Consider the following 25,689-nt stretch of genomic DNA (forward strand, 5'->3'; position numbering starts at 1 on the left):
AAGGAGTCCTGAAGCTCAAGAGCTTAAGAATCACTGATCTAGTCTAACCCCCTCATTTTAAAGTGAGATGAAGAGAAGTTAAATGACTGATCCAAGGTTACACAGAGACATACAGAGGAAAACCACACAGAAATGTACAACCTCTCCAGGTGTACTATTTGATCTATAGGAAAGGGGTCTTGATGGATCTCCCTCTATTTCTCTCTCTCTCTTTCTCTCTCTATCATTGTGTCTACCTCTTTCATTTTCTGTCTTTGTTATTCTCTTTCTTTGTTTCTGTTTCTTTTTTTCCTAGAAAAATCAGTGAAGTCATTGTTCTACAAATTGGGGTGGCAAGAGAGCATATGTGTACCCAGAGGATGCAAAAGATGATCCATTGGAGTGAAGAAAGAAAATTTTAGCACGAGGGTAGCACAGCTGTTGGGAGTGATTGCATCCACCTGCTGCCTTGGCTGGTCTCCTACTCCTTTCCAGTACCCTAAGCAAACTGGTAGTCATCAGCCACATATGTTCTTTCCCAGGCAGGCAGGTAGAACCAGGGATTTGAATCTTCCCCAACTAAAATCCCTTCTTCTACAGGGAGCTTCTCCTAACCCCTCTTAATTCTAGTAACTTTCCTCTGTTGATTCTTTCCTATTTCTCCTGTATATACCTTGTTTGTACATATTTATTTGCTTGTATTCTCCTTCCCTAATAGATTGTGAGCTCCTTGAGGTCAAGAACTGTTTTTCCCCACCTCTTTTTGTATCCCCAGCACTTAGCACAGTGCCTGGCACTTGGTAGGAATTTAATAAATATTAAAATACTACTAAAATAGAGTACTTATAGAACAATCAGTGAGTTAGCTGATTTTTCTTGGAAGAAAGGAGAGATAGATAATCAGAGATAGAGAGAATGAGAGAATGACAAAGAGACAGATACAGAGAGAGATACAAATAGACACAGACAGGCAGGCAGGCAGGCAGGCAGACATAGACACAGACACACAGATCCTCTTTCCTATAGATCGAACAGTATGCCTGGAGAGGTTTATGTGGTTTATTCTTTAAATTTCTCCTGATCTCACTTTAAAATGAAGGGGTTAATTGAGTGGCTCAAAGATTAGAATGGCAGATATGGAGTCAGGAAGACCTGAATTCAAATTGTCCCTCAGAAACTTACTACCTGTACAATCCTGGGCAAATGATTTAACCTCTGTCTGACTCATTTTCCAAAAGTGAAAATAATAATATTTTACAATAATATCTTACAAGGCTTGTTGTGAAGATCAAATCAAATGAAAATATATATGTAAAAAACTTTGCAGAATTTAGGGCAGTGTTTCCCAAAGTGGGCACTACTTCCCCCTGGTGGAATTGCAGCGATCCAGGGAAGCGGTGATGGCCACAGGTACATTTATCTTTCCTGTATATGCTGGTGATGGAATACTATTGTGCTCTTTCCTGTATATGCTGGTGATGGAATACTATTGTGCTCAAAGGAATAATAAACTGGAGGAATTCCATGTGAACTAGAACAACCTCCAGGAATTGATGCAGAGTGAAAGGAGCAGAGCCAGAAGAACATTGTACACAGAGATTGATACATTGTGGTAAAATCGAATGTAATAGACTTCTGTACTGGTAGCAATGTAATGACCCAGGACTATTCTGAGGGATTTATGGAAAGGAACGCTACCCACATTCAGAGGAAGAACTGCAGGAGTGGAAACACAGAAGTAAAACAATCGCTTGAACACCTGGGTTGATGTGGACATTGGTTGGGGATGTAGACACTAAATGACCACACCAATGCAACTATCAATAATATGTAAATAAGTCTTGACTGATCACACAGGTTAAAATCAGTGGAAATGCGTGTTGGATATGGGGGGAGGGGTTGAAGTGGGGTAAAGGGGAAAGTAAAAACAGGAATCATGTAACCATGGAAAATTTTTCTAAAAAAAATAAAATATTTAAATCTGAAAAAAATTTTAAAAATCAATTTCCAGGGGCTAAGTAATAGTTTTTCTGGAAAAGGGGCAATAGGCAAAAAAGTTTGGGAACCACTGACTTAGGGAATAAGGATAGGAGGGCCTAACCCTGCAATTTCAATAGCATAGGGAATTCCTAAGGGAGAAAACTCTCTGTCATTCAAGTTGGAACTTTTCCCTCAATTTATAGCTTTAGAGAGTTGCCTGGAGATTTTAAGTAACTTGTCGAGGGTCATACATTCAGGTTTTGCTCAGCAGCAGACTTGAACCAGGATTTCTTGGCTTTAAAATTAGCCCTCTTTCCACTGTGATGCTTTGCCTCTTTTGTTTTCATCATGATAATAATAATAATAGCTAAGATGTTGTTCAGTCATTTCAGTCATGTCTGACTCTTCAGGGTTTTTTCTTGGCAAATACTGGAGTCATTTCCGTTTCCTTCTTCAGATCATTTTACAGATAAGGAAAGTGAGGCAAACAAGGTTAAGTGACTTGCCCAGGGTTAGTGTCTAGCAAGTGACTGAAGCCAGATTTGAACTTAGGTCTTCTTGATTCCAAGATTGGCACTCTATTCACAAAGCCCACCTAGCTGTGATTACAAAACTTAAAGTGCTATATGCTAAATAGTAATTATTTATTATGATTATTACATATTTACTGAATACAGCTTCCCATGTTCTTCTATTATCTAGAAAGGTGAATTCAACAACCCAGAGTAGAAGTAGCCTTCATTCAATCTGATCTCAAGAAATCTTAAGGGACAACCTTTATATGGTCCTCCATCCTCTTGGTAGGAAAGGGTCCTCATAAACTTTTTTAGGTGGGCAGTCAATCATTGGCCACTTGAACCCCATTCCCCTCATCTGCTTATTCTTTATTCATAGGCACCCTTTCCCAGATAGGTTGTTGGGCAGTTAGGAAGTCATCCCCTGTCCATCCCATGCCCAATGACCCTCTCCCTCTCCCTAGGACTCTATTGGGATAAGGTGTGAGTAATCCTCTGTCCCAGGTCCTTGATTCCTAATTGGGTTCTTCTCCTCCCTAACCCCCCACCCCCATTAAGGTCAGAAGGGAGGTTGGTGCTGAACCTAGAAACAACAGCAGAGAGTCCAAGAACTGTCATGGCAGGAACAGCTAGTTAGAAATGAATGGCAACTACTGCTACCAATAGGCTTGAAGCTCAAATAGCCAAGTACAGAATTCTCCCACAATTGCAACTCTATAGCATGACCCAAACCCCACCTGAAATTCATCAGACAGCTTAGAAAGTGACTCTTAATTTTGTTTTTTTTTAATGTCATAGATCAGACCCATTTGATGGCGAAGTCTGTGGACCCTTTCTCAGAATGTTCTTACATATTTAAAATATTAAAGATTACACAGAAAACCAATTATTTCAAAATAGTCATCAAATTTTTTAATTTTAAAAATATTTTCCCCAATTACATTTAACAATAATTTCTAACATTCTTCTTAACATTTTTTAAGTTCCAAATTTTCTCCCTCCTTTCCTCACTTTCTGAGATGGAAAGCAATCTTATAGAGATTCTACATATGCAATTATATAAAACATTTTTCCAAATTAGTCATTTTGTGGAAAAGAAGGAAGGAAGGAAGGAAGGAAGGAAGGAAGGAAGGAAGGAAGGAAGGAAGGAAGGAATGGAATGGAATGGAATGGAATGGAATGGAATGGAAATATAGTATGTTTTAGTGTGCATTAGGATTCCATTAGTTTTTTCCTTTGGAGGCAGATGACATTTTTCATCATTAGTCTTTGGAATTGTCTTCCATCAATAAATTGCTGGGAATAGCTAGGTCATTCACAATTGTTCATCAAACAACATTGCTGTTATTGTATATTATATTCTTCTGTTTCTGCTCACTTTACTTTGCATCGGTTCATGTAAGTCTTTCCAGGTTCATCAAAATATTTTTTTAAAAAACAAGTGCACCAACCCCAGGTGTAGCAAAAGAAGTAGCCATATGCCACAAGGAAACCAGGACCTACTCAAGCATCTTCATTCCTGTTGCCTCCCAAACCTTCTCCCTACCTCAAATAGCTATTATCCAGGTCTAATATCTGACTGCCAAAGACCATGACCCAGTGTTATTCTCTAATATCAGGAAAGATGGTACATTACTAGCTGAATTCCAACAGCAATAACAATAAGAAAAATCTTTGTATAGCTGGCAGATGGCATTGAAATTTGAATATCATTATTTACAAAGCATTGCTACTTAGCCAACAATGCACTGCTTTCATTTGGATTTACCTACCATTATGAGGTATCTTTTTCAACTATTGAAGTCATTAAAACCCAGAATCCATATAAACCAAACTCGGAACCAGATCTTCAAATTGCTACATCAGAAAATGTCAAATCAAGATATTCAAAAAAGAATGAAGTATATTCAATCCTGTTTCTTTCATCAAAATAGAATCAGCTTATTAATATTAAATATTATCAAATTAATATTAAGTATTGCTATTTAAATATTGAGTTAAATATTAGCTTAACAATGAAATGTTAGTGAGAAAGTAGATTTGTATCATTAAATATAAAATGAAATTAAAGTTATTTTAATATCTTATTTGTTCTCAATCTCATCTTTTTACATTTCTTTTTTGTGTTTTATTATGTGTACATTACTACAATAGTACATGTATAGAATTTATAAATATTTGTTCTAGAATTTTTTTTACTGACAGAATTGCATGATCAAAGAAGATCAGAAACAATTGCTCAAAGCAGAGTGGTATAAATTGGTCAGCCTAACACAACCAACCAGGAACTGTGCTTCTTCTAACATTTATTCTGCTGCCTGATGGGAAAAAAAAGAAGGAAAATAAAAAGAATGGGAATGAAGCTGGTCTAGTCCTCAGAGTTATTTCTTGCACCTGTTATGGATCGACAACCCTGGCTTCCTAAATGTGATAATACAGGATATTTATATACTCCTTATGGTTCACAAAGCACCTTCCACATGTTAGCTCAATCTTCACAATACTGCCAGGTAGTAATAGAGATATTATTATTCCCATTTTACAAATGAAAAAACTCAAGCACAGTGATTTGAGCACGTTCTTATAGTTGATAAATGGAATTCAAACCCAAATCTTCTTCTAATGAAACATGGCAGCCTCTGATTTGGAGCACCAACGGGGGGGAGCATCCACAAGTTTGGATATCAAAATTGGTGAGCTGCTATGAGGAGGGGAAGGGACAAATATAGGGGCTCTGATTTGGAGGCAGTGGATACACATACCGAGTAGAAATCTATCAACTTTGCCTAATAAGGAGGGGTCAGACACACAGCCCTATGTGACCTACAGAAAGATGAGACTTTGAAAAATGGTCTTGTCCTGACAGCATAATGTGCCAGGCAGCACCATCACTGAATGTACTGAATTTCCATATTCATATGTACATTATACTCCCTACTGTAAAAGACTTTGAAGGAATGAACTTCTTCCATATGACCTCCATATTCAGCTGGGAGAATACTTAAAAACATTTCATCTGATTTGTCAGAGCAATATGGTGGAGGGGGAGGTGGGAGCCGGAGGAGGAAATAGGGAGTTCTCTGCAATGTCTCTTCAGAGGCAAGCTTAAATGATCTCTTGGCCAAATATCAGAAGTTTGCATCTTAGCTTTACAGAGCCCTTATCCTGCTGCAGAATCATTAGTAACTGAGGCACTTCCCTTTGGGAAGGCTGTGAAATGGTCCCTCTTTAAATTAAGGTCCTTTCCCCAAAAAGATATAATAGCAAAACCTTTTGTTAGATTTGTCAGTACAGAAGCAATGTTACTTGTAATCAATAATCCCACCAAGAAAAGGATAATCTGTTTCTATCAAGCCATCCTGGCATGAATTATTAATTTCTATCCATTGTAATAATTATATCATATTTATTAATAACTAGGTATTAATAACTTCAATAATCCTTTTGTTGACTGACAATATTGTTATGTTCATTAATAAGTATAATCACTCATACTTTAAGGTTTTCAAAGTATTTTACCTATGTTATCTCACTTGATCTTCAGCCAGGCATCATAACTTTTGTCTTGCCACTGGATTTCAATGACTCTAGAAGAGAGAATGAGGAACATGGCTTTGTGCAATTCTGCCTCACTTAAATCCAGTTCACACACAAGTCAAGACTCACCCTATCATGTCACTGATCCTCTTTGAAAAGGAAAGACCAATAACAACAAGCCTGAAAGGGAGGTGCAATTATTATCCCCATTTTGGAAACCGAAGCATAGGGAGATTAAGTGTCTTGCCCAGGGGTATACATCTAGTGAGTGTCTGATTCAGAATTTGAACTCAGGAGTTCCTGACTACAAGTCCAGCCTTCTATCTACTACAGCACCTTGCTGCCTAATTCTGACCAAATGAGCTACGTGATATTATGGAACAGCTCAGTGCTAGAAAGCAGAAGATCAGAGTTGCCCTCTGACACCATCTAATTGTGTGATTTGATGTAAATCTTTCTGTATCTCAGTTGCCTCACCTACAAAATAAGAATAAAAATTCTTTCACTGCCTAAGGGCGAATGGGGCCAAATCTTTGAGGTTCATTCTAGATAGATATAAGATCTAAGATTCTCAGACTTACAAATTACTGAGACTAGGAGGATTTGCTCCAACTTGCAAAGTGTTTCCACATGTAGAAATTGATATCTTATTCTTAATTTCTTACTTTTTCTGGGTTGGGAGGAATAGCAAGTAATGATTGATTACAAGTATTTATTCAGCATCTCATCATGTCTGTATATTGTACATAAACATCCAAAGTTATCATAGTGTATTATACTGTATATATGTATATGCTTCTATGTTCAAATATTCCTTTTTTCACCATATATCTTCCTACAAAAAAGTCAACTTTTTTATTTATCTCATATTTCCTTAGTTTTATTGTTGTTCTTTTCTACGTCCAGATCTATATTTTCATCATTAAGAGAAACTATCAGGATAGGCTCTCCCTGTACTAATGCTTAGTACAGTGTCTGGCACATAGTAAGTGCTTAATAAATGTTTATTGAATTGACTTACTGATGACATAGTTCAAAACTTAACTTAGAGTTTTAGGAATCCAAGAAATTGATATTTTTTCAAAAATGTTGATAACTGCATTTCAATGTAATGAGTTTTTACTTGTAATCCTATGTATCTTATTTTATGTATTTAAAAACGTTATTTGGGGAAGGAGTCCAGAGACTTCATCAACCTTCCTAACAGGTCCATAACACAAATGAAGTTAAAAGTCTTATAAAATTCCCTGAGAGGTTCAGTAACTTTCTCAAGGTCACATATCAAGCATGTGTGTATATGAATATGTATACACATACATGCACAAATATACACATATCAACAGATAAAACTGAATCTGCGTTCTGCCTTGATCGTTTTATCTAGATGTGTTGTGGATGGACATTGTTGATCAGAGCTCCTAAGTCTTTCACTATTGTTTGTATTTATAATATTGTTGTAATATTGTAAATTGTTTTTCTGATTCTGTTCACTTCACTTTGCATCAGTTCATATAAGTCATCTCAAGTTTTTCTGGAACCTTCCCCTTCATCATTTTTTTTATAGCACAATAACCTTCCATTGTATTCATATACCATAATTTATTCAGCCATTCTTAACTGAAGAGATATTTACATCAAAGAAATCACAAATCTAGTCTCTATTCCACAACTACCAGTTTAATACTAGAGGTAATATCATTTAATTTCTTCTTTTTTTTTCAATTCAGAGAGCTGTAAGATCTTTTCTTTTCAATTTTCTTTTTCATTATGAATTTAACAATCATCAACACACAAACATTCCAAGATTCAAATGTAGACTAAAAAAGAGAATCATATATGTCATCCTGAACTTAAATTACCTACTATTTGTTTTTATGGTATATATATTAAATTTAATAAGGGAGTAAGAAAATTGCCCAGTTTGCTTATTCTCTATTCTAAATTTCTTTTCCTTTATTTTCTTCTGTTTGTTTTTTTTTAATAATTTATGCCCTTTTCACTGCAGGATCCTCTATGTCTCTAGTTCAGGGGTCGGCAACATATGGCTCTCTAGCCATATCTGGCTCCGCCTCCCCACCGGCCAGTCCAGGCAGAGCCCCAGGATGTGCCCAAGGGGGCCCTTCAGCCCCCACCCCATATTCCAGTGCCTTCTGCCTCCATTCTCCTCCTTCCGCAGGCATATATGGCTCTCACAGCCAAAAAGGTTGCCTACCGTTGCTCTAGTTTAATATCATGAGCATCTATTAACTTCAGTCATTACACTGTTGATGTCCAAAAGTTCTGAATAACTGAGATCTCTGGTTTATTGGACGTATTTGCTGTATATAGATATTTTAGTCAACTCTAGAAAGATGTCAGCACAAACAAACAAGGTTTCTGGGCAACCAAGATGTCACTAGACAGCTCTCTTCATTTGTTCTCTTCCTCATCAAAGTTAACCTTTACATTGAAAGCATAAAAATGAACATTCAAAATGTTCTTAAAAGAGAGAATGCACACTATGGCTTCTAAGCACACACCTTTGTTCTGAGTATGAATGTGATTTTTATTTTTTAAGCTGGCAATCAATACAACTCTGAATCAGTTTGTTCTTGTCAATCTACAGACTAATCAAAATTTACTCCTTTCAAGCCCTCATAATTAGATTGTGCTCAATTGATGTTTCAGATGAATAAAGCAAAGTTTCAAAGAAGCCCAAATTAATCTTACAAAGGGAATAGCATGATGAAACGCAAGACAATTTTCATCTCAAGAAGAGGTATTAAATTATATTTTTATTATTCCATAGAGATTTATGTTCCCATTATCTCTCACGCCCATGCGAGATAAAAAGCAAGTATAAATCTGCCTATTTCTGTACAGATTTCATAAACTGTATTAAGGATGCGATCATTTTGCTTGCTCATTTTATAGTAATGTTTTCTTAACAGCTAAAAGCACTTTTATTTAAAATTAATAAAACAGATGTTTGGCTGTAAGTGACATGGAAATCATCCTGCTTCTATACTTTTCCTTACAGTGCATGGAGTTTCCATGAATTAGAGAGTTGTCAGCACCCAGAGAGCGACAATATGTTCTTTGCTCTTGAGATCTGGTTACATGAGAATGTTCCAGTTCTGATAGGAAGTGAAACAGATAATTCCTAACTCTCTTACTTCTCATCTTCTGTGTCTTTAAATGAATATAAACTGTAACGGTTTGGTTTTTTTGTTTGTGTTTGAAGAAAGGGAGTCAGAGAGACAGAGAGGTAGATATAAATGAGTGTGTGTGTGTGTGTGTGTGTGTGTGTATGTGTGTAAAGTGTGTCTGACAACCTGATGTCATGAATAGAAAACCAATCTTAAATCAGGAATACCTACCTGGGTTCAAATCCCACCTCTGGTACATACTGGTTATGTGACTCCGAGTCAGTCATATAATTGCTCAATTCACTCCGCCTCCAAACTCCTTCACCCCCAGCAATTCTCTAAACTGCTGTCAAAGAGGGAGTTTCTTTCCTGAGAATTCCCAAATACCAGTAAATTACAGGTCTGGTCCAAGATGGACCAATTGAACTGAAATTTTTGTTCTTGAGGCAGCTAAGTGACTCATTGGATTGAGAGCCAGACCTAGAGAAGAGAAATGGTAGGTCCAAATTTGACCTGTGTGACCCTGGGCAAGTCACTTTATCTCAATTGCCTGGCCCTTATCATTCTTCTGCCTTAGAACCAATAGTTAGTATCAATTCCAAGACAGAAGGTAAGGGTTAAAAAACAGTTCTCACCAACCTCTAAGCTAATCAAAATTTACTCTTTTCAAACCCTCATACTTAGATTGTGTTCAATTGATATCTCAGATGAATAAAGCAAAGTTTAAAAGAAACCCAAATTAATCTTACAAAGAGGATAGCATTCTGCCTATATTTTTATGATGTTCAGACATTCTATTTGGACTGGCTTTGTGTTGTAAAGCAGGATGTGAAAATAGTCTACACTTCTTCTATGCAATATAATTTTAGCACCAAGGTAAATCAGAGTGAAATTTGTTGATGAGGGAGGAATGCTTAAAAGTGTCAACAGAGCCTCTGTATTGCACAGGGACTACTGTGAGATGTGTAGGTTTGCAATTACATGCTCTGTTTATGTGGATGTCTGGCAGCATTCTTTTAAAAATTATCAACTGCTATATTTTTCTTTTAATTGTGAGAGTACCTGTTTCAGTGAATGGAAAACTTATCCTCAAAAAGATGTACAAATTTTTCTTTAATATATCAGGTATTTATATGGTAATATCTCCCAACAATTAAAAGCTTTACCTCTCAGAGATATATACTAAAAATAAACTGAAGCTATGCACCAATAAAGAGAAAAATCCTGGAATCTGACATGATTTTCTCACCTTCTGTCCAAATAAAAACAAAAGTCTTATTAAACTGCCCATAGATATGTACCAGAAGGGAAGAAGGAGATTGGAGGTCTGAAGGTTAGTTAGGACTTGTGCCTGATGAATTCTCATTTGCTATTAGGATGCATTCTTGCTGGCAATCCAGTAACATGGAAAAATACTGTGATGATAAAAAACTGGCTTCCATCTTGCTCTAAGGGAAGATAAATACATAACTCTGATCAAAAGGTATATCATTGGGCATACAGCTTCCTGGAGTTCTAAAACTTTCTCCTTTTTTTCTCAGTCTTCTTTTTGGCTTAAAAATAATTTTTTCAGACCTAAGGGCCTTATTCTCTAAAGTAGCCACACAACAGAATAGGCTGCTCATTCTGTTCTCAAGAAGAAATGGAACATGCTGAGATCATCCAAATTCTGTTCCTGATAAACATGGAACATGGAACCAATCTCTTGGGCTTTGCCTCTACAAGGCCCAACATAGAAATGAAAACAGAAAACTTTAGTCCAATCATCATATTCTGGCATTCTATAAGCAAATAATCTAGATTCTGATTTTCTTTTTTAAATCAGAATATATAAGGCAGATGTAGCTTTCAATCCCCTGGATTCAAACGATTGACTTCAAGGCCAGTCCAAGTTTAAGATCATACCAAAATGAAGCTTTCGTAGATCATCTAACAGGTAACAAAAGAAAGCTTACTCGGCCATAGTAGGGAGGGGAAGGAGGAAGGAGGAAAGACACAAGAATTTGTTGATTGCCTATTTCACACCAGGCACTGTGTTAAGTTCTTATCAAGCATTATCTCATGGCATGGAAAGTATATTAAGCAAGACTGCAACACTGGTTCAGATAGATGGTGTCTTCTATGTACCCAGACAGAAAGTCTTCTGGTTGCTTCTGTGTGGTAACTCCCATAGTAGTAGTGGGACATCCACTAAGTCTAAGGGCTAATGACTCAACAAGGAATGGCATCTTTTAAGCTATTGGATAACCTGATTTGATGTTAGCTTGGACCAATCAAGCCTTGAGACATTTTCTTTGCCTTTTTGGAGAAAAAAAAACAAACTAGCCTCGGCAAACATGACGGGTACCCCTGTAAATGCTGTTCCTCCCATGCCTTCTAAATCTATTGAGACTGTAATTTGCATTGTGCTGATCTAAAAAATTTCCTCTTAGAAACTAGATTGTGTGATATCCACTAATCTTAAATTCGATGCAAATCATTTGGCCAGATTAAACAAAGAGTTTTATCTTGTTGTGGAAATAATTGGTTGACCCTAAAATGCTTTGAAGATTTTGAAGGAATGATAAGAACTAACAAATTTTTTGGTATAAAAAATATTGAATATTTTAACCAATGAAATTACTTCGAAACCTCAAGTATCAGCATGATTTGGTGGAACCATTAGCATGTATTTAAAATTCCCATTTATCAACAGAAGAACTTTACAGGTTACCCAAAAAATGAGATATAGCTCAATAAACTTAATAATTGAGCTAAGGCTATAGGTATTTAGACCACAATTCCTGCCAAAAAGAATGCAGATGTTAAAACACACACACACACACACACACACACACACACACACACACACACACACACACACACACTGACAGATCTNCACACACACACACACACACACACACACACACACACACACACACACACCATGACAGATCTTTTTTTGCAAGGCAAAGATGGCTTTAATGAATGTCTTTAATGAATTGCATTACTTGAGGCAGGAGTGGTGCACTTTGAAGACTACCCTCATTTGGATGTGTTAGCAGCTCTGCATACAAATCATTGCTCCCCCCTTAGATGAGACCACATCTCCATGCTGTTCACCATGGCCTCAGATTCATGTAAGCAGTGTTCCGTGTTATAGGCCTATTGTACTTTCCAAGATTTATAAAGCTGATTTGGGTCTTGGGTAAAGTCCCTGCCCTTTATTACAGTGATTTCTTTCTTCTATTATTAAAGAAACTGACAGTCTATATTTGTTACTCCTTCCTTGCTTCTAGGGACATTCACCCACTATATGTGTATCATTTACTGTATCTTTTGCGATGCTCAATTGCTCTATCCATTTTGGTCCTGGGAACCAGACAGTTTGTTTCCAATTTATCTGAACCTAGAGCATGTGATCTTATGCCCCTGGCCTAAAAGAAATCAGGCAGTAGCTTGGAAAATTTAATTCGCTCTATTTCTCTTTTGGTTGGAACCATGTGCTTGTGGGGATCTCAGAGGTGCTGACTAGAAGTCAAGGAGATCCAAGTATCTAGTGTTATTTTCCCCAAGTTGTCTTTTTCCTTCCCCTTTATTGATTGTTCCTGTGACCCATTAAATAAAAAAAGGAAGGAGAAAGCAAACATATGACTGTGGGGGTGTGTATGTTTTATTGCTCAGGTGGTCTGCAGTAGAAGTGGACAGCCAACAGCAAACTTGAGATCAATAACTTCTAAAAATCCTAACTCAGAAATACAGTAAAGTTGTTTTGAGAGGGAGAGAAGGAGTCCGGAAAAGACAGATAGCAGTGTGGTATGATAGAAAGAAAGATGCATCTGGAATGAGGTGGTCTAGATTCAAGTCCTACCTCATCTGTGTGATAAAGACAAGGAACTTAGGGTCTCAGCTTCCTCATCTGTCAAATGGACATCATTTTGGGGCTATATGCTTCCCAGAATTGTCATGAGGAAAGGAATCAAAAGAGTATTATATAAACAAGTTGAAGAAGCACCAAGTCAGAAAATATTACAAAGTGTAAAATAAATAATTTCGATTACATTAAATTTAAAAGGTTTTGTACAAACAAAACCAATGCAGTCAACATTAGAAGGGAAGTAACAAATTGGGGGAAAATCTTTATAACAAAAACCTCTGACAAAGGTCTAATTACTCAAATTTTTAAGGAACTAAATCGATTGTACAAAAAAGCAAGCCGGGGGCAGCTGGGTAGCTCAGTGGATTGAGAGCCAGGCCTAGAGATGGGAGGTCCTAGGTTCAAATCCGGCCTCAGACACTTCCCAGCTGTGTGACCCTGGGCAAGTCACTTGACCCTCATTGCCTACCCTTACCACTCTTCCACCTATAAGTCAATACACTGAAGTTAAGGGTTTAAAATTAAAAAAAAAAAAAAAAAAAAAAAAAAAAAAAAAGCAAGCCATTCCCCAATTGATAAATGGGCAAGGGACATGAATAGACAATTTTCAAATAAAGAAATCAAAACTATCAATAAGCACATGAAAAAGTGTTCTAAATCTCATAATTAGAGAAATGCAAATCAAAACAACTCTGAGATTCCGCCTCACACCTTTCAGAGTGGCTAAAATGACAGCAAAGGAAAGTAATAAATGTTGGAGAGGATGTGGCAAAATTAGAATATTAATGCATTGCTGTTGGAGTTGTGAATTGAACCAGCCATTCTGGATGGCAATTTGGAACTATGCCCAAAGGGCTTTAAATGACTGCCTGCCCTTTGATCCAGCCATACCACTGCTGGGTTTGTACCCCAAAGAGATAATAAGGAAAAAGACTTGTACAAAAATATTTATAGCCATGCTTTTTGTGGTGGCAAAAAATTGGAAAATGAGGGGATGCCCTTCAATTGGGGAATGATTGAACAAATTTTAGTATCTGTTGGTGATGGAATACTATTGTGCTGAAAGGAATAATGAACTGGAGGAATTCCATGTGAACTGGAACAACCTCCAGGAATTAATGCAGAGTGAAAGGAGCAGAACTAGGGGGACATTGTACACAGAGACAGATACACTGTGGCACAATCGAATATAATGGACTTTTCTACTAACAAATACAATGATCCAGGACAATTCTGATGGACTTATGAGAAAGAACACTATCCATATTCGGAGAAAGAACTATGGAAGTAGAAACGTAGAAGAAAAGCAACTGCTTGATCACGTAGGTCGATGGGGATATGATTGAGGATGTAGACTCTAAGGGATCACCCTAATGCAAATATTAATAATATGGAAACTGTCTTGATCAATGACACATGTAAAACCCAGTGGAATTGCTCATTGGCTATGGGAGGGAGATGGGAAGAGAGGAGGGAAAGAGCATGAATCATGTAACCATGGAAAAATACTCTAAATTAATTAATTAATATTTTTTCAAATTAAAAAAAAAGCACTGAGTCAGAGGACATGGATTCAAATCTTGGCTCTGATGCAAAGTACTATGTGAACTTGGGCATGTTCTTCATATGTTAAATGAGTAAATTGGTCCAACTTTAAATCTACAGTTCTATTAGGAAGCAGAGAGACCCTCTGGCTTCTCAGTACCTAAAAAAGAGTTCAGTATTCCCTTCTCCTTCCTGAGCCATCTCTCTGCCCTGACTCTTTTCCTACTAAGACATAAACTGGATTCAACCTTCTTAACATAGAGCCCAAAAATAGGAGGTTGTTAGTGCAATTTAAGGAAATTAGGATGCATCAATTAGATATTCCTCTGAGTTAACAAGCATACCTTGAAATTCAAATATCTTTGCATGGGAGAAATCACTTTAATGTAAATTACTTTAATCAGATTATTGTCCTCTTTCCTTGAAGGGATCTGAGTAAATGGTCAAATATGGCCCAACAGTACTGGCCCTCCTACAAAGTTATGGAAGAACTTGTCTTTATATACTGTCTGTCACCTTTCCATCAGCTTCCTCCTGCCCTTTCAGTCTCCCTCCCTCATGCCCAATGACCTCATGTTATTCTTTGACCACCTAGGAACTCTAGAGCAGGAGTTCTCCATTTGGGGGGGGGGGGAAGGGGGAATCTAAAACCTATGAACTTCTCAGAAGAATTTTTTAAATAGAGGAACATTTTAATTATAAAGAAATGAAAATGTATCTTTTCCCCATATACCACAGACCCCATCACATATATTGGAGAGGGTGGGAGGTGGGGGGCAATGTAGTGAACTGTACACTCCAGATTAAGAAATTCTGACCTAAAGCAACCCTCATCTAAGCCTGATCCTGAAAGTTCCTGATCTTTCCTTCTCTGTTCTACATAAAAACTTACTTATCCTATGTCCCAATCCTTTAGAATCTTGCTGTGTAAACTCAACAAACATTTTGTGTCCCCTCTGTGAGTCGCCATATGGTGTAGTAAATAGAGAGCCAACTTCGAAGTCAGGGGTCTAAGTTCTGTCTCTCATACATACTGACTGTATGACTTTGGGTATGTCACTTAAAAATATGAATACCTCTAGGCAACTCTCTAATATAATAAATGCCAGAATAATTGATGATCTCTCTGTATTGGGTACAAGAAGTTTTCTTACCTGGAAACTACCTACACAGATGGAATCATAGATCCAGACCAAGAAAATACAATATGCCAGACATTGGACTAGGCTTTAAAGTAACTAAGATAGAAAGGAAACAACCTCTGCCCTTAAGGAACTTATGTTTTCATTCTACTGGAAATAAATAATATATATGTACCCAGATAAGGAAAACAGATATATTAGATTGTAATATAGGTATATATTAGATTGTACCTTGAGGATAGAGATTTTTTTTTTGCATTTCTTCTAATACAATTCGGCACAGTGCCTGTCTCTTAATAAATGTCTACTAATTTATACATACATATATACATACATATGCTATTAAATATGTATGTATATTAATGTGTATATATGTGTATATAGTAATTCACCTTAATGTTAATTCATTTAATCAGGTTATATATGGATATATATACCTTATATATATATAATAATCCATGTCAGACAACTATTGATTAAATATCTTTATACACATGTATGTGTATGTATTTATGTATCCATATATATTTGGCTATGTTAGCAATCACTTTGAAAAATATCGGGGAAAAATGTCTGCCTTATTTATACCTCCCAGATTAGTGAAATGACAGACCTGATCAGGCTCAAAAAGAGAAGAATTGAAGATAACTCCAAAGTTTCAACCCTAGAAGGATGGTGGTACCCTGGATAGAAATAAAGGGTATTTGGGAAGAGGTGGGTTTCAGATCATGGGTAGAATAATAAGTTGGATATGATGAGTTGAAGATGCCTATGGTTCATTTAATGTATAGCATACATTCTGGGCTATTTCCCAGTTCCCATACTTTGATTTACAATTAGTTGCTAAAGAAAGTCACAACTTCAAATTCTAAATTATCTAAAGGGTGATTACTCCTTCTACTGTACTTCCCAAACCATTGTGTTTCCATTTAACAATCATCCAATAGATTTAACTAACACTTAGCAAAGGCATTTACTCAGATGGCATTGTCAGAACAGTAGTTATAAAATACTTCTCCCAGAGTCCTAGGGTTCAAACTCCCACAAATACCCACAGCATCTATGAGAAGAGTGGTCTCAAACTTAGAGCACAATGGTATTGAGGTAGATGCATGTAGAAATTCATACATAGTAAAGACAACTCACAACTACTAGTGCTATAGGACCTGGAAATCTTTTCTCTCCTCATTTTATTCTCTTGCTGGGTACCCTGAGTCTGTTCTTCTCAACCCATCATGAGGGGTCATACTCAAGCTTTTCTATTCTTCTGGAGACTACCTCTCTTCATCTGTCTGTCTGGAGTGTGTGCCTCTACTCCATGCCACATATAATGTCTCCTACTGGTCTTATAACTTCCCTACAAAGTTATATGGCATATGTGGAGAGAAGAGAAGAGGAGAAATAAATTCCCTTACACCTTTCTCCCTACAGGGACCTTTTCCAAAGGCAGCCCCTATTATTTTTCCTACTCTCAGATTTTGGACTGGGTGGATGCCATCTGCTTTGAGCTCTTTGGTACTCATCTATTTAAGGTTCTTTTCTCAACTTAATCAGAAAGATGTTCAGACTTGATAAAGGAATCACAACTTAGACACAACTGTTACTGTTAGTTTAACACCTCATTAACACCTTATGATTACATTCTTGTCCCTCTATGCACCAACTAAGTTGTGGGTATGTGTGGGGATGGGGGTGGCAGTAGGGGTGGGGTGCATAGTGGGAAGAGTCACTCACCCCCTCCCTTACAAGCGTACATATCCAGCAGGGGGGCAATGATATGAGACTGGAGCTCAGGAGAGAGATGAGGGTTGGATATGCAGATGTCAGTCAGCTGAATAAAGATTAAAACTAAACTATAAGAGATGATGAGATCATCATGTAATCACTATTCATAATGATTTACCCCACTTCCCCAACCATTAGAGGATTTATTAGCTTGCCAGCAGGGGTGTTCAATGCCATAATAATTACATATAACACAAGCTTGATAAAGAACTGTTGAAAGAATGATTCAAAGGAGTGAGAACTCGGGGTATGGCCGATATATTTTAGGAGCATCATAAGGGTCTCTTGACACCTTCCAAATCATAACCATAGCTGTAGTTTCTTACTCCACTAACTCGTAGGGCCAAGCTTTGGTGGGAGACAAGCAATATTAGCAGATGACTAGTCTTTTTTTTTTTTTTAAATCAAACGGGATGCAGAAATACATTTTTATTTTAGCCTTGGAATCCAAATTTTGTGTCTGCTGTAACCAGGGATGAAAATTTGATTTCTAGTCTTAATAAAGTGTTATCTGGTGCAATAGAAGCCACCGAGCAAGCTGCCCTTTGTCCCAGCATTTGTGAAGCCAGATTGAAATTTACATATGAAGTATTGAAGCCTCACAAAGGAGGGCAGTCCTAGGTCTGCATTAATAATAGATGAGACACTGAATACACTGCACAGGAACCCCAGGATGCATAAAACTGCTTCTCCCTTCCTTCCCATACAGAAGCCACAACCAGAGTATTGGTGAGGAAAGGGGAAAATAGATACAATCCTCTGAGAAAAGGAGGACTGATGGGAGGAAGAAGGAAGAACTACGACTAAAAAGGATTATTAGGAAAGATTCATACAGCTATCACCTGCTTGCACGTAAAAGGATGCTGATGGGAATGGCCATCACCCATCCTACTGGCAAAGAACTTCCCCTGGGAGGAAGCCCAGGTTAAGGGCAAGAGACCAAAACCGGAAGCTTCCTAAGTTCCATTCCTGGCATTATCAATGGCTTCCTGCCCAGGACATAGCTATATTGAATCCTTTGAACTTACCCGTCTGGGAAATAGAGAACTGCTAATGCAGTCTCTTCTTCAGAGGACAATTGAGTAAATCAACAGCATCTCCTAAAAAAAATTTTTTTTAATTTAAAACAGAGAGCTCTTGACATTCCCATCCACTTTATATCATAGATTTAGAGCTAAAAGGAACCTTAGCGATCACATAGTCAACCCCATCATTTTACAAATGAAGAAAACCAAGACAGTGAGTCTAAGTGCACTCGAAGGCACACTGACAGTAATGTTGTTGTTGTTGTTCTTTGTTGTGGTCGTTGAGCAATTTTTTTCAATTGCGCCCAGCTCTTCATGACCCCATTTGGGGGGTTTTCTTGGCAAGTATACTGGAGTGGTTTGCCATTTCCTTCTCCGACTCAATTTATACATGAGGAAACTGAGGCAAACAGGGTTAAGTGACTTACCCAGTGTCACAGAGCTAGGAAGTATCTGAGGCCAGATTTAAATTCAGGAAGATGAATATTCCTGACTCCAGGTCTGACACTCTATCCACTGCACCACCTAGCTGCCCTTATGTAGAAATGAGCAGATTTAAATTTGAACTCAGACCCACTAGCTGCAAAACTAACACTATTCTCACTGAGTTATACTGCCTTCCTTTCTATAATAGAAGATCTGGCCATCAGGAAAACGATGAGGTAGGCAGTTTGAGATGTAAGTCATTTCAACTCACACTTGTATGGTTGTTTATAGTTTTTAGAGTTCTTTCAAATGCAATATGTCGGTTGATCCTCATAAGACTGTGGGGTAGGCAAACTAGCTGTTAATGTTCCCATTTTATATAAGAAACTCTTTTAACTCTTGAGATATTAAGTAATTTATACTCAAGGTCACACAGCTGAGATACAATGAAATGAGATCTGGAATCAGTCATTGGATTTGGGAACCAAAACTCTTTTCTTTACAAACTGCTGCTCTATCACCTCTTCTTCACCACCTCTTAGGATACCAGCACCTCATATTTCCCTCTGACTTTGCCCTCACTTCCTCCTGGATACTATTTCACTAATCTAATCTTTTGAACCCACAAAACCTATTCTGAGAATAGTTCATAGAATTACCCAGTCAGATTCAGAGTGTGTTTGTATATGTTTAACAACCAGCTCTATGGAAAAAAATATATCTGTGGCACATTTTTAAGTTTAATCTACATTAATAACAATTTCTCTGTCATTTTCTGAAGCCTAGACAATTAACAAAACAATAAATCAAGTCTTTGATTTGTAGCATTTAGCAATTTGTAGCATTTAGCAAGAGGTATAAGTAATTAGTATGGAAATTTAACAATCAACTCTCTGGAACTTCTGTGAATTGGCTCCAGCCCAACACTGACTATTAAAGTCAGATTAATTGAAAAAAATTTCTTTTCCACTTTTACTATAAACCACTCTACTTTTAACTTTCATTGCCTTTCCTCTGAATTCTCATAAATAGCCTATCAGATCTCTCCACCTCTAGTGTCTCTTCTCTAGAATCCATCCTTGACACAAAAACTGAAGTAAATCAGGATTTTGTTCTGGTTTTTTTCTTAAGACTAGGTGTCCCTGGGTACACCTAGTCTTAGGAAATCTTACAATCCCACCACTAATCATGCCAGGGGTTTTGACTTGCTCCATTTCTAACCTGGGACTACTTGCCCCTTCTTTAAGTAACTGCTGGTGCCACTTTCCCTGGGGCTCATCACATTGATGCCAAGCTTAGTGTAAACATATGATCAGCATAGCCCACTGTAGTTCAAAACTCCCAAATTTAAGAGAGTCATGGTTTAGCCATAAAGATTATAGAAGTGGGCTTCCATTTGGGGGTCAAAGTAATCCTTCTAATGCACATCTTTAAACTCAACGCCTTCCCAGCTCAAAAAATTTTAGTGATCACCCACCATCAACCAAAACAAAACAAAACAAAACAAAACAAGACTCCTTATCCTATCATTTAAAGCCCTAGATTATAGACTCTAGTTCCAATATATCTTTCTAGCCTTATTTTTTTTTAACTCTTACCAGAAGGAATAATATAATACTAAGCATTGGTTCCAAAGCAGAAAAGCAATAAAAGCCAGGCAATTGGGATTAAGTGACTTGCCCAGGGTCACACAGCTAGGATGTGTCTGAGGCCACATTTGAACCCAGCACCTCCTGTCTCCAGGACTGGCTCTCAATCCAATGAGCCACCCAACTACCCCCTGTAGCCTTATTGTTGTAGAGATGCCATATTCTAAGTTCCCTGTATAAACTGTTTGATTCACTATTCTATATCTTCCTGACCGCTTCTATTTCTTTTCTTTTGCTAACACTAGTCCCCAGGAGTGAAATAGACCCCATCACCACCTTTTTTCTCAGTCTATTGTCATCCTTCTCTCTCTTCAAGGGACCACTCAGGACTACATTTGGCCAATAAAACCTTCCCTGATGAGCCCAACTGCAAGCAATCTCACTGTTCCTCATAACACTTTGTCTCAGCCTCTCCCTTGCATTTAGAACATTCCCCCTCATATAAAAGTTGTTTGTGTGCAGTTTTTACCTCTCCTACTAGATTGTAAATTCCTTAAAGGTAGGAGTTGTGTGATTTTTTTCTTTTTTTTTCTTTTTTTCTTTAATTTTTAAACATTTATTAATATTCATTTTTAAACTGTTTACATACTTTATGCCCCTACTTTCCCCTTCACCCCCCGCTTTCCCCCCGCCCATAGCCGATGCCCATTTCCCCTGGTTTTAACACGTGTCATTGATCAAGACCTATTTCCAAATTGTTGATAGTTGCATTGGTGTGGTAGTTTCGAGTCCACATCGCCAATCATGTCCTCCTCAGCCCATGCGTTCAAGCAGTTGTTTTTCTTATATGTTTCCTCTCCTGCAGTCCTTCCTCTGAATGTGGGTAGCGTTCTTTACCATAAATCCCTCTGAATTGTCCTGGGTCATTGTATTGCTGCTGGTACAGAAGTCCATTACATTCGATTTTACCACAGTATATCAGTCTCTGTGTACAATGTTCTTCTGGCTCTGCTCCTTTCGCTCTGCATCAGTTCCTGGAGGTCATTCCAGTTCACATGGAATTCCTCCAGTTTATTATTCCTTTGAGCATAATAGTATTCCATCACCAGCATATACAACAGTTTGTTCAACCATTCCCCAATTGAAGGACATACCCTCCTTTTCCAGTTCTTTGCCACCACAAAAAGCGCAGCTATAAATATTTTCGTACAAGTCTGTTTATTTATGTTCTCTTTGGGGGTACAAACCCAACAATGGTATGGCTGGATCAAAGGGCAGGCATTCTTTTATAGCCCTTTGAGCATAGTTCCAAATTGCCAGCCAGAATGGTTGGATCAGTTCACAACTCCACCAGCAATGCATCAAAGTCCCAATTTTGCAACATCCCCTCCAGCATTCATTACTCTCCCCTTCTTTCATTTTAGCCAATCTGCTAGGTGTGAGGTGATACCTCAGAGTTGTTTTGATTTGCATTTCTCTGATTATTAGAGATTTAGAACACTTTCTCATGTGCTTATTGATATTTTTTATTTCTTTACCTGAAAATTGCCTATTCATGTCTCTTGCCCATTTATCAATTGGGGAATGGTTTGATTTTTATACAATTGATTTAACTCCTTGTATATTTGAGTAATTAGACCCCTGTCAGAGTTTTTTGTCATAAAGATTTTTTCCCAATTTGTTGTTTCCCTTCTGATTTTGACTACATTGTTTTTGTTTGTACAAAAGCTTTTTAGCTTAATTTAATCAAAACCATTTAATTTACATTTTGTAATTTTCTCTAACTCTTGCTTGGTTTTAAAATCTTTCCTTTCCCAGAGATGACAGGTATACTATTTTGTGTTCACTTAACTTATTTATAGTTTCCCTCTTTATATTCAAGTCATTCACCCATTCTGAATTTATCTTGGTGTAGGGTGTGAGATGTTGATCTAGACCTAATCTCTCCCATATTGTTTTCCAAATTTCCCAGCAGTTTTTGTCAAATAGTGGATTCATGTCCCAAAAGTTGGGCTCTTTGGGTTTATCATACACTGTCTTGCTGATGTCATTTACCCCAAGTCTATTCCACTGATCCTCCCTTCTGTCTCTTAGCCAGTACCACATTGTTTTTTGTTTTTTGTTTTTTAAACCCTTGTACTTCGGTATATTGTCTCATAGGTGGAAGATTGGTAAGGGTGGGCAATGGGGGTCAAGTGACTTGCCCAGGGTCACACAGCTGGGAAGTGGCTGAGGCCAGGTTTGAACCTAGGACCTCCTGTCTCTAGGCCTGACTCTCACTCCACTGAGCTACCCAGCTGCCGCCTGAGTACCATATTGTTTTGATGACTACTGCTTTATAGTATAGTTTAATATCTGGTACTGCTAGGCCCCCTTCCTTCACATTTTTTTTCATTATTTCCCTTGATATTCTTGATCTTTTGTTATTCCAAATGAAATTTGTTATAGTTTTTCCTAATTCAGTAAAGAAGTTTTTTGGTAATTTGATAGGTAAGACGCTAAATAGGTATATTAATTTGGGTAGAATGGTCATTTTTATTATGTTAGCTCGTCCTACCCATGAGCAATCAATGTTTTTCCAATTGTTTAAATCTAGTTTTATTTGTTTGGAAAGTGTTTTGTAGTTGTTTTCGTATAATTGCTGTGTTTGTTTTGGTAGATAGATTCCTAAGTACTTTATATTGTCTAGGATGATTTTAAATGGTGTTTCTCTTTCTACCTCTTGCTGCTCTAATATGTTGGAAATATATAGAAATGCTGATGATTTATGTGCATTTATTTTGTATCCTGCAACTTTGCTAAAGTTGTTGATTATTTCTACAAGCTACTTAGTTGATTCTCTAGGATTTTTTAAGTATACCATCATATCATCTGCAAAGAGTGATAGCTTAGTCTCCTCATTGCCTATTTTGATACCTTCAATTTCTTTTTCTTCTCTAATTGCTACTGCTAGTGTTTCTAGTACTATGTTGAATAGTAGAGGTGATAATGGCATCCTTGTTTCACTCCTGATCTTATTGGGAAGGCTTCTAATTTATCCCCATTGCATTTAATGCTTGTTGATGGTTTTAGGTATATACTGTTTATTATTTTTAGGAAAGGTCCTTCTATTCCTATACTTTTCAGTGTTTTCAATAGGAATGGATGCTGTATTTTGTCAAAGGCTTTTTCAGCATCTATTGAGATAATCATGTGATTTTTGTTTCTTAGACTGTTGATATGATCAATTATGTGGATGGTTTTCCTAATGTTGAACCATCCTTGCATTCCTGGTATAAATCCCACCTGATCATGGTGGATGATCTTCTTAATTACTTGCTGGAGTCTCTTTGCTAGTATTCTATTTAAGATTTTTGCATCTATGTTCATTAGGGAGATTGGTCTATAGTTTTCTTTCTCTGTTTTTGATCTCCCTGGCTTTGGAATCAGTACCATATTTGTGTCATAAAAGGAATTTGGTAGGACTCCTTCTTTGCTTATCATATCAAATAATTTGTATAGTATTGGGATTAGTTGCTCTTTGAATGTCTGATAGAATTCACTTGTGAATCCATCAGGTCCTGGTGATTTTTTCTTAGGGAGTTCTTTGATGGCTTGTTCAATTTCTTTTTCTGATATGGGATTATTTAGGTATTCTATTTCTTCTGCTGTTAATCTAGGCAATTTATATTTTTGTAAATATTCATCTATATCTCCTAAATTGTTATATTTGTTGCCATATAATTGGGTGAAATAGTTTTTAATGATTGCCTTAATTTCCCCTTCATTAGAAGTAAGGTCTCCCTTTTCATCTTTGATACTGTCAATTTGGTTTTCTTCTTTCCTTTTTTTTTTGTTAGATTGACCAGTACTTTGTCTATTTTATCTGTTTTTTCAAAATACCAGCTTCTAATCTTATTTATTAATTCAATAGTTCTTTTACTTTTGATTTTATTAATTTCTCTCTTAATTTTTAGTATTTCTAATTTAGTTTTCATCTGGGGATTTTTAAATTGCTTGCTTTCTAGTTTTTTGAGTTGCATGCCCAATTCATTAATCTCTGCCTTCCTTAATTTGTTAATATATGCACTCAAGGATATAGATTTCCCCCTGAGTACTGCCTTAGCTGCATCCCACAGAGTTTGGTAGGATGTCTCATCATTGTCATTCTCTTCAATGAAATTGTTGATTGTTTCTATGATTTCTTCTTTGACTAATTGGTTTTGGAGAATCATATTGTTTAATTTCCAATTGGTTTTTGATTTGCCTGTCCAGGTGCCCTTACTAGTTATTATTTTTATTGCATTATGATCTGAGAAGGTTACATTTATTATATCTGCTCTTTTGCATTTGTTTGCAATGTTTCTATGCCCTATTACATGGTCAATCTTTGTGAATGTACCATGTGCAGCTGAAAAGAAGGTGTATTCCTTTTTGTCCCTATTTATTTTTATCCACATATCAATTAAATCTAATTTTTCTAGGACTTCATTCACCTCTCTTACCTTTTTCTTATTTATTTTTTGTTTTGATTTATCTAGATCTGAAAGAGGAATATTTAGATCTCCCACTATTATGGTTTTACTATCTATTTCCTTCTTGAGCTCTGCCAGTTTCTCCTTTATGAATTTGGGTGCTATGCCACTTGGTGCATACATATTGAGCAGTGTTATTTCCTCATTGCTATACTGCCTTTAATCAGGATGTAATGACCTTCCCTGTCTTTTTTAATCATATCTATTTTTACTTTGGCTTTGTCAGAAATCATAATAGCCACTCTTGCCTTCTTTTTCTCATTTGATGCCCAAAAGATTTTGCTCAAGCCCTTAACCTTAAACTTGTGTATGTCTACCCGCCTCATATGTGTTTCTTGTAGACAACATATGGTAGGATTTTGGTTTCTAATCCACTCTGCTTTTTGCTTCCGTTTTAAGAGCGAGTTCATCCCATTCACATTCAGAGTTATAATTATCAGTTGTGCATTCACTGACATTTTTGTATCCTTTCTAGTCCCACCCCTTCTTCTTACACTATTTTCTTTTAAACCAGTGGTTTGCTTTGAGCAGTATCCCTTATCCCCTCCTTTGATTAACTTCCCTTTCTACCCCCTCCCTTGTTATTCCCCTCTTTTTATTTTTAAAGGCCTAATGAATTCCCTTCCCCTTCTTCTCCCCTCCCTTTTTTGACCTCCCCACTCCCCTGC

This window comes from Gracilinanus agilis, chromosome 1 (genome assembly GCF_016433145.1).
Source record: "Gracilinanus agilis isolate LMUSP501 chromosome 1, AgileGrace, whole genome shotgun sequence".
Lineage (NCBI taxonomy): Eukaryota > Metazoa > Chordata > Mammalia > Didelphimorphia > Didelphidae > Gracilinanus > Gracilinanus agilis.